Genomic DNA, 14,674 nt, shown 5'->3' on the forward strand with positions numbered 1-14,674 from the left:
TAAAATGAGCAAAACTAATTTATGAAGAGAGAGGTCAATAATGGCTACCCTTGCAGAAGCAAGTGTTCAGTACTAAGAAGGTACATAATTTGGGCTTATGGAATACTGTTTTTATTCTGTTTCTAAAACTGGGTGATAGATGCAATGAATTCGGAAATTAATCATGCTGTGCACTTATAATTTTTGCACTTTATTGTGTTTATGCCATAAATCAATAAAATGTAAATGTAATTAATTTCTACTGCACAAGGAAAAGAGGAAAAAAAAAGACATAGTGATTTAACTTAAAACTAAACTTCTTAGATTCAGCATGACCATACTTGATGGGCAAAGTCGCTAGTATGTTGGAAGCTCCTAATAGCAACTTTCAGAGCTCTGAAAAGTTGTACTGGGTTATGTGTTCCTAGTCCTGTGACCACCTCCATTCTTCTAGGATTCTGTGCTCATTTCTAAATGAATTGGAAACTTAATCTAACTTTCAATGTATATGTAAAAGATGTGTTCTATTGCCAATTCTTGAAGCACCTGAAATGTTGCAGCAACTGTTTTGATGCTATCATCAAATGAATTAGCAAACTCAGCTTTGCTTCCCCTGCAGATATATTGAGCATTCTGTTTATGTTCATATCTCAGGCAAATATTAATCTGTAAGTCAGTGAGGGCCAAAGAAAGACCCATATAGCTCTTCACTAGTGACTTCATTAGGAATAATATAAATTCAATCATTTACTCTTGCAAATGTCTGTGCAACCAATCATTAATTTATTCAGTAACAATAAGATAAAACAGATTTTTAATATATTTACTATTATCTTCCCTGTTCTATTTATGTGCAATCTCATTATGGAACAAAGACTGAGCAGCATAGCACTAAATGTTTATTTTTTAGGAAAGCTGATTTCCAGAATGTAAAATATAATATTTTGTATTCTCTTTTTTTGTGGCATGTAGAGCTTAGATAAAATACTTCCTAAGAACAGAATGTAGTGTTCTTATTACTCACTTTAAGGAATCTAGCACATAAGCCCTTGTGGAAATGACAAATAAGGTGCTATCTTCGTTAATGATTTGTGCAGGACAGTTTTCCAGATGGCTCTGAACTTATCCAGTTCTCTCTTCTGTCTCATTTGTAGTTCTCATGAATAATTTTATGATGTTTCGGAAATGCAATGTCTTGAGATAAGGGGGAGCTGGCCAGAACACCTGGACTCTATTATAGTCACTCCCTAGAAAAAGGATATTTTTCAATGCTTTAGCCCAGCAAGTCATTTCACCCTGGGGTATCAAATCCAGGGCAAGTTGCCTTTTGTGGTTCCTCAGCTGTGGAGCAAGGGTGGTTGGTGTGTGTAGTCAAGTCTTCATCCACCTTGAGCAGCTTGCCTGAGGTAAAGGACCAGTTTGTCATGGATTCTAGGATTCCGTGGTCCCTTGCTATCTGTAGGTAATAAGCCTGCCACATGTAACTTGTGTGCATAGGTTTTTTAAAATTTTTTTTGTCACTGGACTCAGACAAGTTGGCAAACAATGAATGTGGTTCACAATTTACAATGACATATTAAAAAAACTTTTAAAAAAGCCATGATTTCCAGGGGATTGGTTAGGTGGGTCCTCCACTGAAGCTCACAGTGAAGTGAAGAGATATTAATATTCACTAAGATGGGACATTGATTACTTCAGTGAGTCAATGGTACTGAGTATAATGCTGGTTTTGTTATTTTCTTAACTTATAAGATATTTTTGTCTTTTTTTGGCTCTTAAATTGGATTTTTAAAGCTGAAAGAAAAACTGTGAATCAGAGATTAACTGATTTCTCAAGACTGTACTTTCAGGTGATAGTCAAAGTAGGCTCAGAATCCAGATGTCCCTGTGTTGTACACATTGTACCATATTCTACCGTCAATGAGAGAGCAATTTTATTAAAATGGATCTGAATCAACCCATGTACAGCACATGCATCGTGCTCGAATCTTTTCTAAAATACTAGAAAACCCTGAAGAAGACCTTTCTCCCTAGTAAATGTAACAGTGAGATTTGGCGGGACTTCTCAGAATGTCTATTATGGAACAAGCACTATCTGAAATGTGATGAGGAAAATAAAAAATCCACCAAGAATCATTATACACTGCATACTGTCAACTTATGCCTGGTTGCACCAGATAGCAGTGTAATATCATTATTTGAAAAGTGTAGGTGGATGCTGGAGCCACACTGCTTGTCTTTAAATTCTAGCTCTTCCTATCAATAGTTCTGAGATCTTGAGAATGTTACATAACCTCTCTGTCCTCAGTCTCTTTATCAATAAAAATGCATTAACTTCATAGGATTGTTGTTAGGACAAGTCATCACATGAAAAGTTATTAACACAGTACTTGGCTTGTGTTTTTAGTATCTCTGAGTAGGAAACTGTTTTTATTTTATTTTATTTATTTATTTTTGAGATGGAGTCTCGCTGTGTTCAAGCAATTCTCCTGCCTCAACCTCCCAAGTAGCAGGGGTTACAGGTGTGCACCACCACACCTGACTAATTTTTGTATTTTTAGTTGAGACAAGGTTTCACCATGTTGGCCAGGCTGCTCTCAAACTCCTGACCTGAAGTGATCTGCCCACCTCAGTCCTCACAAAGTACTGGAATTACAGGTTTTGTTTTTTAAAAAAATTAAGTGAAGATTATCACTTAATTAAATGCACCCCTTTTCACTGAAGTTTAGATGGTTGTACACAACCATGTAACCAGCTCCCAAAGTAGAAAGCAACCCACCATGCCATGGGAACTTACCTGTACCTCTTCCCAGTCCCCTCCTCAAGTCTGGCAATGTGTTTTTAAATTTCGATCGCATAGATGAGTCCCGTTTATTCTTTTATGTTTTCATGTATAACAACCTTACTGAGCTAAAATTTATATAATATAGAATTTACAGAAAGTATATAATTCAGTGCTTTTTAGTATGTTCATAAAATTATTAAACGATCACCCTAGTTAATTTTAGAACATTTTTATCACCCCCACAAAGAACCCCAACCCCATTAGCAGTCAATGCCTATTTCCAGCTGGCTACCCTCTCCGGCAGTAGGGAGCCACCAATCTACATTCTACATCAATCTGCATATTTGACATAGATAGATCCAACTAATAATTATTAATGTGTAGTTAATACCTGTTGGATTCAGTTTGCCTATATTTTATTTAGTACATTTGCATTTATATTCATAAATAACATTTTCTTGAAATAATTTCTTATAATTTATGAACCTGGCTTTGATATGAAGTTTTTACTAGTTTCTTAGAATTGGGGATCTTTTTTTTTTTAATCTGGAAAAGTCTGCTATGATTTGAATCATATATTAATTATGCATTAAATTGAAACTTTTCATAATGCAGCTTAGCTTGTCTTATTTTGGGGAAGATTTCTTACCTGTTAATTCACTTTTTAAAGTAGCTGTAATTATTTCTTAATTTTTTTCTTGATCTATTTTTAAAATATATTTATCTCAGAATCTATTACAACTTTTTTGCATAGATTTAACTAATTCGTTCATAATATTCTCCTATTTTCTTTTTTAAAGTCATTTGTACTAGGGCTGTGTATTAGTCTGTTCTCATGTTGCTGATAAAGGCAATACCTGAGACTGGGCAATTTACAAAAGAAAGACATTTAATGGACTCACAGTTCCACATGGCTGGGGAGGCCTCACAATCATGGTGGAAGGCAAAAGGCACTTGCTACATGGCAGTGGCAGGAGAGAATCAGAGAACCAAGTGAAAGGGGTTTTCCCTTATAAAACCATCACATTTTGTGAGACTTATTCATTACCATGGGAACAGTACGGGGGAAACCTATACTTTTCAATTCAATTACCTCCCACAGGGTCCCTCCCATAACATGTGGGAATTATGGGAGCTACAATTCAAGATGAGATGTGGGTGGGGACACAGCCAAACTATACCAGGCTGCCATAAGAAAATACCACAGACTGGGTGGCTTAAACAATAGAAATTTAATTCTTACAGTTCCAGGGGCTGGAAGTTCAAGAACAAGGTGTCTGTAGGTTTGGTTTCTCCTGTGACCTTCCTTTGGTTTTCAGACAGGCCTTCTCGCTCCATCCTCACATGGCCATTTCTCTGTGTTTGTCTTCTCCTGGGGTTCCCTCTTCCTCTTCTAGAAATGCCACCCTTAGGACTTCATTTAACCTTAATTCCTCTTTACAGGCTCTATCTCCAAATGCAGTCAGTTTGGAGTTTAGGCTTCAATGTATGGATTTTGGGGGAACACAATTTAGTTCCTAACACCACCTATGGTAGCATCCTCTTGTAATTCCTGAGAGTGTTATTTGTGACCTTGTTTTAAATTTTCTGTTTTAGCATTTTTATTTTGAGATAATTTTACATTTACATGCAATTGTAGGAAAAAATACCGATATCTCATGTATGGTTTACTCAATTTCCTCAATGGTATTATGTTTATTGTATACTATATTTACATGAAAATGAATATAGTTTGCAAATAAATTATGGTGTGTGTATATTCACATAGCTGGCTATGTATACATATGCAATAATACTATAGTGCAATATCAAGGTACAATATTGGCATTGATATAATTTTTAAAGATTTCTTCAAATATGCTTGTACTCATTTGTGTGTGTGTGTATTTAATTCTATGACATTTTATTACATGTGCAGTTAAAGTATCTGCAACTACAGCCAAAGTACTGAACATTCCCAAAAGCCACATAGATCCCTCATGTTATCCTTTTAAAACCACATCTCCTTCCTCCCAGCTGTCTCTTACTTAACCTTTGACAATCAAGAACCTTTTCATTTCTGTCATTTTGTCATTCCCATAATGTTATATAAATAAAATGATACATTACTAAATTTTTGGACTTTTTTCACCAAGCATGACTTTCTGAAAAGTAATTTAAGTTTTTGCCTATACGAATGTTTGATATTTTTACTTGCTGATAGTATTTTATGATGTGAATGTACCACAGTTTGTGAAAACGTGGATGGAAGGACATCCAAATTGTTACTGGTTTTGACCATCGTGAATAAAGCTACAATAAACCTTTGTGCGTAGAATTTTGAGTGGGTAGAAGTTTCACTTCTCTGGGATAAAGGATCAAGAATAAAATTGCTGGATAGTATGATAATTATATGTTTAGTTTACAAAGAAACTGTGAAACTATTTTGAGACTCACTGTAATATTTTACATTTCTACCAGCAATATATAATTAATTTAGTTTCTCCACCTTCTCATAAGCATTTATTGCTATCTCTAGTTTTTCACTTTAGTCATTCTGATAAAATGTCTTATGTTATTTTGCATTTTCCTAGTGGATAATGAAGTTGAACATCTTTCATACGTTGTTCATGTCTTTTGCCAATTTTCTAATTGGATCATTTACTTTTTGACTGATGGGTTTTCAGAGTTTTAAAAAATGTATTTTAGATATAATTCCCTTGGCAGATATGTGGTTTGCAAATATTTTCTCCTGGTCTGCAGCTTCTCTTTTCACCCTCTTAACAAAATGATTCACAAAGCAAATTTTAAAATTTTGATGAAATTGAATTTATCAGGTTTTTTTTTTGAGTCATACTTTTAATATTGTCTCATATATTAAAGATTTTCTCCTATTTTTAAAGTTTTATAGTTTAATGTTTTATATTTAACTGTATTATCAATTTTGAGTTAATATTTAGAATAAGACGTGATATTCAAGTCAAGATTCACTTCTTAAATATGGATGTTTGATTATTTTGGCACCAATTACTGAAAAGGTCATCTTTCTTCCATTGAATTGCTTTTGCCTCTTTGTTAAAAATCAATTGAATGTGGGCCAGACATGGTGGCTCACAGCTGCAATCCCAGCACTTTGGGAGGCAGAAGCGGGTGGATCACGAGGTCAAGAGGCGGGTGGATCGAGACCATCCTGGCTAATATGGTGAAACCCTGTCTCTACCAAAAACACAAAAATTAGCCAGGCATGGTGGCAGGTGCCTGTAGTCTCAGCTACTCAGGAGACTGAGGCAGGAGAATCATTTGAACCCAGGAGGCAGAGGTTGCAGTGAGCCTAGATTGCACCACTGCACTCCAGCCTAATGACAGAATGCAGCTCTGTCTCAAAAAACAAAACAAAACAAAAACAAAACAAAAAAACTGTGGAATGTATTGTGTGGGTCTACTTCTACTTCTGGGTTCTATATTCTGTTTGATTGATTTATGCATTTATCCCTCCTCCAATGCCACACTGTCTTCATTATAATAATTTTGTGTTTGGAGTTAAATAATTCCATTATCCAAAGATTTTGAACCTATTTTCTTCTCTCCATTATTGCTGTTGATACTTACATGCATTTTTCTTTTGTGTATTTTGTGATTTTTGTCTTTAAACTAGTAATTTTATTTTCCTCCTGTCGACTTCAATTATCATTTTATTTTCCTCCTGTCGACTTCAATTATCAACATCAAGACAGTTAATTTTTTTTACCCTCATATTTCTGACTGACTCGTTTTTCATATATCTTTAAAATTAGCATATAATCCTTTGATCATCCAGCTTTTTAAGAGAATAGAATCTTTTAATTTTTTCAGTTTGCACAGATTTGGAACTTTACGTATACATATCTCTATCAGTAAACACTAATATTTTATACTTTTCCAGTTATATAAATATACTATCATTAAGCAACATTTCAAAACATAATTTGTACATTCATAATCAATTATGATTGTGTACATTTCCTTTATAAATTATCTTGGTTATTATACATATTTTTGGTCTGAATCTTATTATATCATAAAAGTTTTTAATTTGAAATGTATCTAATATAGAGTTTATTCAAAGACAGAAGAATGCCAGATCTGCTATTTTCTAGTTTGTACCCTGGCATTATTAAAATTATCTCTGATCCACAGTTTTTTTTTTGTAGGGCATTTTTAGCTACTTCTCTATTTTTTGAGGTTAAACCTAAATTAGAAAAGTAATCCATCTATAAACCATATAATCAGGCATGTGGAAACTATAATTTCACATGACATGCTGGAAAAGAATGAATCAATGAAAGTGACCCAGTCAACACTTCAGGAATGTGAGCCCCCGACTCTCCTTCTGACTTACTATACTTGGCACAGGACCATTGGAGTCAAATGAAGGAACAAGTGTCAATGTATAAATTAAATATTAGAAAAACTGACTTAAATTTTACATAGAACTAAATATAAGTTTGGTACTTTTATTTATTTATTTTTGGACTCCAATAGCTTACTTGTGAATTCATTGAGGTTTGTGGACCACACTTAGAGTTAAGATGACTAGATTCCCTGCAGTTAAGCAGGTTGGGTGTTAAAAATATTACATGTCAGACATAAGGTCACAGGATAAGGTGACCTTATAGGTTGGAAATTTTGGGGAAAATTAAAATAAAAGCCCTGGTTTTGTAGTCTACTCTCATTTATTATTTTAATATGCTCGATATTTTTAATATTTTAAGTTAATTCTCTTGAATTTGCCAATTATTGTCACATTTCCATGTAATATAATTGTATTAACTCTTTGAAATACAGAGTTATATTTAAGATGTTGAGATTAAAAGGAAAGGAATAATTTGATTAGTAGCCAGAGGGAGAAATCTGGTCAAATGAGATTTGTTTGTGTAATTGCTTTAAAAAGGACAAGATGGGAATATGTGAAAATTGTGAAGAAAGAGGTTTCTAATTCAAAGAAACATTTTAAAAGCCTTTAAGATAGTTCCACTTGTGCAGCTTGAACTTTTCTTACTTAAATGCCATTTGAAATAAAAATTACCTACAATCAACAGTAAAATAAAATGTATGTTTTTTTCTAAATCGAGACTGGATCAGGTACAACACAGTTCTTTTCTGAGGCTTTGTAGAATGGAATACACATATTGTATGATATTTTCCATACAGTTTTTCTAGTAAATATAAGTTAACCTAGGGGAACAATTTAAAAACTATTTGAAAAGTAGATTGGAAGAGAAATCCAAGTCTACATAACTGGTGTAGATATAAAGTATGTCATGGAAATGTCAGAAAGGGAATGAGAAAAGCAATCGTTTGGAGTAGTGTATAAAGTAGAAATAAAATCTCTCCATAGTGATGGTCTTGGAACCAAGCTTACCTTCAAATTCTAACATAAAATAAGGGTTTCTTATAGGGTAATCTAGACTCCATTTGCACAATTTTCTACGTTGTACAAGGCATTGATATCAAATTATTCACTGAAACCTTAGTGATGGAAGAAAGTACACATTATATAGTTAATGATTACTTAGCGACTAAACAGGAGAACAGTAAATTTGGAATAGTTAACCAAAAGAATATATGGCACATCTGAAAAATTCAAATAGGAAGACAACAGAAAAGTGCCTATTGTTTTAATCATACAGCATAACAAGGAATCAAATATTTTATTTTCCTCAGCTATTATTAATAAATGATAAGCAAATTAAAGTGTTTCAGTCCTCTATGAAACGAACTTGCTTACCAACTGCTTCTCTTACAATGCTATTGACAGTTCCATTAGTAAATCTGCTCAATGTTTTAAATATTGCCTCTTGTACTTACGTATACCTAAAGTTGTAATTGCTATTTATGTTTAATGAAAAACATCTACATTCAAACCTATTGAATAAACACCAAGTTTTTCAGAAGGAGAAACCTTTTCTAGAATTTTATTATTGTGGACACACACTATTTAAGAAGGAAGACTTGAAGTCATGTGTATGAATATAAATTAATGTTATAAATGCCTTGGAGATTAGTAAATATCACTAATATCATTTAAATGTTTTCTAAACATCCAGTTGATTTTTCTCCCCCAAGAAGCATAGAGATGAGAAAACCAATACATTAGATTTCTTTTGAAAGAATGTTTTCTCTACGTGAGTGTGGCACCAGAAATAATAATGATTTTTAAAGGAGGACATAGTTGCCTAGTAGTCAGCTAGACACAGAATTCTAACGCATATTCTTATTACTCTAAATGAAATTAAATGTATTGATTATTTTAGAAGATTTTTAAAAAACATCGATTCGATATTGATACGAAAGCATCATAAAAATTAACAGTAATTTCTGAGCCATCGCCTATATCTCTTGTGCTTTTTATTAAATATTCTGTTGAGTCATCATTATATGTCCATCTTCATGCTGAATTCAGGGAATACAGAGATGGATAAAACACTATGTCTACATGGAAGGTTTTGTATGTTCGCATACATTTAAGGGGAATAAGTGCAAGTTTTATCGTGGATATATTGCATATTGGTGAAGTTTGGGCTTCTAGTGTAACCATCACCTGAAAAGTGGATTTTGCATCTATTAAGTAATTTCTCATCCCTTACAACCTCCCACCCTCCCATCCTGTCAAGTCTCCCATATCTATTATTCGACACTCTGTGTCCATGTTTACATATTTTTTAGCTCCCACTTTTAAGTGAGAACATGTGGTATAAGTGAGAAAATAGGGTTATTTTTATTGTTGTTGGTGAAATGAGTTCCTTGTAAATTCTGAATATTAGTCCTCTGTCAGATGCATAGTTTACAAATATTTTCTCCCATTCTACAGGTATTCTGTTGACTCTTGATTATTTATTTTACTGTGTGGAAGCTTTTTAGTTAAATTAAGTCCCATTTTTTTGTTGCTTGTGCTTTTGAAGTCTTAGTCATGAATTCTTTGCTTAGACCGATGTCTGAAATAACTTTCTCTAGGTTTTCTTGTAGTGTGGTTATAGTTTCAGGTCTTACATTTACGTATTCAATCCATCTTGAGTTGATTTTTGCATATGGTGAGAGATAGGGGTCCAGTTTCATTCTTCAGTATACGGATATCCAATTTCTCCAGCACCATTTGTTGGATGGTGTATGTATGTTTCCCTTACGTATGTTTTTGTAGAGTTTTTCGAAGATCAGTTGACTGTAGATATGTGAATTTATTTCTGTGTTGTCTAGTCTGTTCCACTGATCTTATATAGAAAAGTTTAAAGTTGAATGAGAGATAAATGTGCAAATAATTAAATGATATACTAATATAGCAACACATAAATAAATTCTATGAATGGTCATCGGAAGATATCACTATTTCCAAATTAATCAAAATTACTTTTCTTCATGAAATTTCATTTTATTGCTTCCTTTAACATGAATATGAATTGGGTTATAACTTACATGTAATCAGAAGAAGGTCTGTAATCATGAGAAAATTTGTCTACCATTTTTACTTTGTGCATTTCTATGGTACTTACCACCAATGTACCCTGGGTTTTCTTTGGCATATTCTACTTATAACATGTTTCACTTGCATCTTCTAGAAACAATACCTGTCTTTTAAATATACTGATTTTGCTTTTGTACTTTATTTTTATGCTTCCTGTCTAAACAGCACAGAGACAAGACTACTCAGTATACAGTATGTATTAGTGTGCTTCCACATATATACCATCCACATTCTATTACACTTCTAGAAAATCTGCCAGCTTCATCTCTAAATTCTATTCAGTTCTCTGAAGCACCAGAATCAATATTCTTTTCTTTAATTGTTATCTGAGTTTGTGATTTTATGTGAACTTTTCAAAATAAATTACCAGTGCTGCATATCACTCATTTAAGAAAAACCAGTAAATCAACTTCAGATGCAAGCACATGTCTGGGAGATTTAACAGCTTTAGAAATAACAAGAACTAATAATTTTTTACTCTTTTTTTGTTTCAAATCTCTGTACCATAATTTTACATTTTATATGGAAATCCTTTGTTTGCAATAAACTTGGAATTTATCTCAGTAGTTGTGTTTTTTTTTTTTTGAGACAGAGTCTCGCTCTGTCACCCAGGCTGGAGTGCAGTGGCATGGTCTCAGCTCACTGCAACCTCCACCTCCCGGGTTCAAGCGATTCTCCCGCCTCACCCTCCCGAGTACCTGGGACTACAGGCGCAAGCCACCACACCCAGCTAATTTTTGTATTTTTAGTAGAGACAGGGTTTCACCATCTTTGCCAGGCTTATCTCGATCTCCTGACCTCATGATCCACCTGCCTCGGCCTCCCAAAATTCTGGGATTACAAGCATGAGTCAACGTACCCAGCCTGCACTGCATTTTTTAAATCAAAACTGTGAACTTGTTCAAAGAATAGCCTTTAACATCGTCATTGTGTTTCTAGTGTTAGCACACAGGTACTTAATATTTCCTGAATGACTGAATGACAAGAAATGAATGAATATGATAGTAAAAATATTTGCTCAAACAAATAGTGACAGAGTTTCTCATGCATGAGAATATGTTAACTTAATTGCTGCAGTCCTGAAAACTTCTCTACATTGGTGGTGTGACTCTATAACTGTGTTTGCAGCTTTGGTGTTGCCTGCTTCAATCTCCCTTAGGAGACATTCTGTTGCTAGATGGGTCTCACAGGTGCCAGCCTCCAGCTGCTGTCACTGTGGAACCTGCCATGGAGTTCAAGGAGGCCATATTCTTCTGGGATGTGTCCTGTTAATGACTGAGCACAGTGAGGCAGAGAGCTGTCCCATTTCCACCTGATGCAGGGCACCTGTAACAGACAAGCAAGGCTCTGGGGCTCCCACTGGACTGGCCTAGGCTGTCTCAGAGCTGCACTATACTACCCGATCCCTTCCTGCATCTCTTCCTAGGAGTCTGAATGGCCTCTCTCCCTGTTCCTGTTCCCAATACATCCTTTGGGCACTGAAGCCCAACTTGGCACCTGATTCTCTGAGTTGCTGAATTGATAATGTATCTGGAAATATAATGCACGGGAAGCTGTGTCATTACAACAATAACTTACTTTTGTGGTACTTTACAATTTTCAAACTGAAGTTTATTCAGAAGTGGGCTATCATATCTCAGGCCATTTCTGGTTAATTTGAACAGCAACATTTCAATCATTGCTGATTCACAGAACTTTAATAGTGTAGGATGTCTAAGGACCATTTATTTTAAATCTCCCTGTGTTTCAGATGATGAAATTCAGAAGCTTAAAAGTGATTTACTCAAGGGCAAATAACAAATGAGAGACAAAATCTAACCACATGAGAGCCCAGGAGACCTTTCAGATATGATGCTGCCGATACAAAAATTTTAACCTCAGTTTAAGTAAAGCAATTATTGAAACAATTATGTAGTAAAGATCTAAATGTTATATTTGTTGAGTCATGCATTGAGCACTATGAAAAAGATACTTTGATTGTCTTCAACTTCAGTGATGCAGTCCTTATCCTATATACCACAATAATTTTGAAAGTAATGAATTAGTTTACATTAATTTAGAGAACTTTTAGGTGCACCAAAAAATTGAGCAGAAAGTGAAGAGTTTTTATATTACTTTGCTAGAGCTACCCTCACAGCCTGTGTGGGTTAAACAGTGGAAACTTATTATCTCACAACTCTGCCAGCTAAAGTCCAAGATCGAGGTGTCGACGGGGATAGTGCCTTCTAAAGGCTGTGTGAACCTCTCTTCTAGCTTCTGGTAGTTTGCCATAATCTTTGATGTTCTTTGGCTTGTAACAGAATAACTCTATTCTTTACTTTACATTCTCCATGTGAATCTATAGATTGAGTTGGGAAGAACTGACATCTTGGCAGCAGTGAGTCTTCTAATACTCCTGGATAGAAAACATTGAATATTTCTCCATTTATCAAATGTTTGACTCCTGTCATCAGAGTTTTGTAGTTTTGCTTACGTAGAAGTGCCCGTTCAAATGATGTATCTTTTAATTAAAATTCCATTTTCTCATTGTTGGCATATTGGAAATCAATTGACTTTTGTTTATTAACCTTTTATCCTTCAACCTTTGTGTAATCACTTATTAGTTCCAGAAATTTTTCTTGATTCTTTAGGGATTTCCTACATAGAATTCAAATCATCTATAAATTAAGGCAGTGCATTTCTTCCTTCCCAATTTCTGTATGTTTTATTATCTTTTTTGGTCTTATTGCATTATGTAGAACTTCCAGTAAACTATGGAATACAAGTGTTGTGAGGGGACATCCCTGTCTTGCTCCTGAGCTAAGAGGGGAAGCATCTAGCTGCTCACCATTAAGTGCAATGGTAGCTGTACATTTTTTTGTTGATGTTTTTAATTAAGTTGAGGACATTTCCCTTATTCCTAGTTTGCTGAGAGTTTTTGTCATGAGCCCATGTTAAACTTTGTCAAATGCTTTTTCTACATCTATTGATATGATCATATGAATTTTTTTATTTATCCTATTGATGCATTGAATTACATTATAAATTTTCAAGTGTCAGATCAGCCTTGCATACTTGGAATAAATTTCTCTTGGTCATGACAAATAATTCTTTTTATACGTTGTTGGATTCAGTTTGCTAATGTTTAGTTAAACAATTTTGCATTTACATTCATGAGAGTTCTTGGTCCACAGTTTTCCTTTTTTGTAATGTCTTTGTCTGGTTTTGGCATTAGAGTACTGCCAGCCTCATAAAATGAACTAAGATGTGTTCTCTCTGTTCTTATTTCCTCAGAAAGATTGTAATGGGTATAATTTCTTCAGATGTTCAGTAGAATTTACCTGTGAACCCATCTGGACCTGATGCTTTCTGTTTTGGAAGGTTATTAGTGTCTATTTAATATCGATTGGCCTATGTAGAATATCTACTTCTGATATCACCTTTCAGAAACTGGATCATTTCATCTAAAGTATTCAATTTGCGAACATAATAATATGTTCATAATATTCACTTATTATCTGTTTAAAGTTCATAGGCTCTGTAGTGATGGTTCTTCTTTCATTTCTGGTATTAATACTTTGTGTTTTCTCTCTGTTTTTCTTAGTTAATCTGGCTAGATATTTATCAATTTTATTGTTCTTTACACAGAGCCAGCTTTTGCTTAGATTTAGAGGTAATCAGTCATCCATATAGTAAGATCAGGGCCCATTTTATTTAATTTTTATTCTCACATATAAACACAGTATGAGCTTTTCTATGGTAAAAAATAAACCAGTAAAAACCTAAGACCTGAAATATAGACCCATGGAAATAGTTGCTGAATCCCAGGCAAATACGGCATGCCATAGGGAGGTAAACCTGAAAAGATACTCAGCACTGTCTGAATTAGAGAATTAATTTTTTATGATAATCAAGTTAAAATGTACTGTTCAGAACAGAGCAATCCTCATATTCTTGGTTCTATTATTTGCCTCTATTATTTTTATATCTCAAATATTTCTATATGGTTCTATTTTTGGCCAAATATTGAACAATGGCAGAGATAAATGTGGTTTTTAAGGACTGAAAGACTAATGGGGGTTATAAATACTTCTCAGGATTAAACTTAAAATAATGTGATGCTCTGGGTTGATTCCAGATTGAAACATTATAGAGAAAAAACATAAAGAATGTGTCCTTTGAACTGCTTTCAGTTGTAACAAATTATTAGTAAAAAATTAATCATATAAAAAGGAAAAATGAGAAGATGATATACTTGAGAAATCAAACACATCAAGTTAAAGTTAAAGTAATTTACACTCAGTACTGAGAATGTTAGTAAAATTAGCTAAAATATATCACATTTTACTGGTTAACATCATAAGCACACAAATTTATTTTTTAAAATATCCGGTTTAATCAAGATGACTTCCTTGTTAAAGAGAGAATACAGAAAAATCCCGAAAGTTACAAAC

The sequence above is a fragment of the Theropithecus gelada genome, chromosome 8 (genome assembly GCF_003255815.1).
Source record: "Theropithecus gelada isolate Dixy chromosome 8, Tgel_1.0, whole genome shotgun sequence".
Classification (NCBI taxonomy): domain Eukaryota; kingdom Metazoa; phylum Chordata; class Mammalia; order Primates; family Cercopithecidae; genus Theropithecus; species Theropithecus gelada.